The following is a 2251-nucleotide window of genomic DNA, read 5'->3' as shown; positions in this document are numbered from 1 at the left end:
ACCGGGAACGAGTCGAGCAATACTTCATCGCCAACGATGTCAACGAGGACAAACGGCAAGCCGTGTTCCTCACCTGTTGTGGCCAGGCCACGTATTCAGTGCTGCACAGTTTACTGGCTCCAGTGAAGCCGTCAGAAGCCACCCTGGTGACCATCTTCGATGTGCTTGGCAGGCACTTCTTGCCGAGGCCGTCAAAAGTCGCGCCGAGTTTCAAGTTTCAATCACGGATACGTCATGCCAGGGAGGCTGCAGAAGATTTTTTCGCCGGGCTAAACAAACTTGCGGACGACTGCGGCTTCGGCGTGTCTCGTGACCGGATGCTGCGACACCGTGTAGTCGGGGGGATCAACGATGAGGCGATGCAGCGGCGGCTTTTGGAACTTCCGGACCTGACCCTCGACCTCGTGAAGAAGACTGCCAGCGCGATGGAAGCAGCGACGAAGGATTCGCAGCTGCTATCGACACCGAGACTTCCGAGCGTTGCGGCTGAAAACGCAGTGTCACATGATGCTTCTACCACCTCTACTGCTGCTGCTGCATCAAAATGGAAACGAAGGACTGGCGCCATTTCCTGCTTTCGCTGCGGGGGCGAGCACTTCGCCACCCAGTGTCGTCACGCAAGTAGCATCTGTCACAAATGTCGGGGCAAGGGCTATCTTTCACGAGTTTGCAAGGAGAATGCGAGCTTCGGTGGCCGAGCGTCGACAGCCAGGCCACAACGATCGGTCCACGTCGTGGGCGAAAGTGTGAGGGATGTCTCGCCGCCGGAGGTCTACGAGATGTGGCAACTCGGGGCCGCTGCAGTCGATGGCCAGCCGTTCCGAGTGGAAGTTTCGGTGAACGGGATTCCGTTACTGATGGAACTCGACACGGGGGCCAACGTGTCCGTCGTGTCGGAAGAAACACTTCGCCAACGATTCCCGCCGTTGCAGCTCGACCGGTCGAGCGTCATGCTGAAGAGCTAGCTACTCGGGCGAACTTTCTCCTGTGCGCGGATGCCTCGCTGCAACAATACAGCTTGGAGACCGCCGGTGCCAGGATATTCTGTACGTCGTGCCGGGTGCCTGTCCGTCCCTACTTGGGTGGGGTGGATGAAGGGTCTCGGCATTGAGTTGCGTGGGCAAAAGAATTAAACGTGGTGACGTCTGTTCAAGATGTCCTCACTAAGTACTCGAGTGCTTTCAATGATAGCCTCGGAACCTTCAAGGACTTGGCTGCAAGGATAACTATGAAAGACGGCGCCAGGTCAAGGTTTTTCAAGCCTCCGCCAGTACCATTCGCGATGTTCGACAAGGTTAACGAGGAGCTGTAGCGTATGGAACGGGAGGGAGTCCTGCGTACCGTGAAGACGTCGGAATGGGCCGCACCTGTTCCGGTCCTGAAGCGGAATGGACAGATTCACCTCTGTGGGGATTTCAAGGTGACGATAAATCCTGTGACTGTGCCTGAGAAGTATCCGATTCCTCGGGTAGAAGACCTGTTTGCCAAGCTGAGTGGGGGCAAGAAGTTCAGCAAGCTGGACTTGAAGGATGCCTACCTACAAGATGCGCTGGATGAGGAATCTTCAAAATTGGTGACCATCAATACTCCTCGCGGTCTTTACCAATACACGCGCCTGCCATTCGGTGTGACCTCGGCACCATCGATTTTCCAGCGTGAAATGGACAACCTGTTGCAGGACCTCAAGCATGTCGTCATGTATTTCGACGACATCCTTGTGACTGGCGAGAAGGACCAAGATCACCTGCAGAACCTAGAAAGGTACTAAATCGTCTGCAGGACGCTGGGCTGAAGCTTAAGCTAGACAAGTGCGCTTTATTGATTCCAAAGGCTGAATATTTGGGCCATATCGTCACCTCGGCGAGTTTCCCACCAAACCCGAAGAAAACTGAGGCTGTCCTGAGAGCACCAAGGCCTACGGATGTCAAGGTATTGCAAAGCTATCTGGGACTAGTTAATTTTTACCGGCGATTCCTGCCAAACTTGTCCAGTGTGCTGCACCCACTGAATCGTCTCCTGGCGGCAAAGACGCCATGCTCTTGGGGTGATGAGCAAGAAGAAGCTTTCCGTAAGAGCAAGGAGTTGCTGCTCTCTGCCGCGGTGCTGGTGCATTATGACACTAAGAAAGCTGTTGTGCTGATCTGTGATGCATAACCGTACAGAGTTGGGGCTGTGCTAGCTCATTGTGAAGATTCAGGCGCCGAGCGGCCGATTGCGTTTGCTTCTCAACTCTCTCACTAGCTGAGCGAAA

General features: G+C 54.8%; 1 pseudogene; it reads left to right on the top strand.

The window, feature by feature from the left end:
• Nucleotides 1–425: 425 nt before the first annotated feature.
• On the top strand, nucleotides 426–1095 carry LOC120847433 (annotated as a pseudogene).
• Nucleotides 1096–2251: the final 1156 nt, after the last annotated feature.

The sequence above is a fragment of the Ixodes scapularis genome, unplaced genomic scaffold (genome assembly GCF_016920785.2).
Source record: "Ixodes scapularis isolate PalLabHiFi unplaced genomic scaffold, ASM1692078v2 PGA_scaffold9__187_contigs__length_104089568, whole genome shotgun sequence".
Classification (NCBI taxonomy): domain Eukaryota; kingdom Metazoa; phylum Arthropoda; class Arachnida; order Ixodida; family Ixodidae; genus Ixodes; species Ixodes scapularis.
The sequence above is the reverse complement of the archived record's forward strand: the minus strand, read 5'-3'. Positions and strand labels throughout refer to the sequence as shown.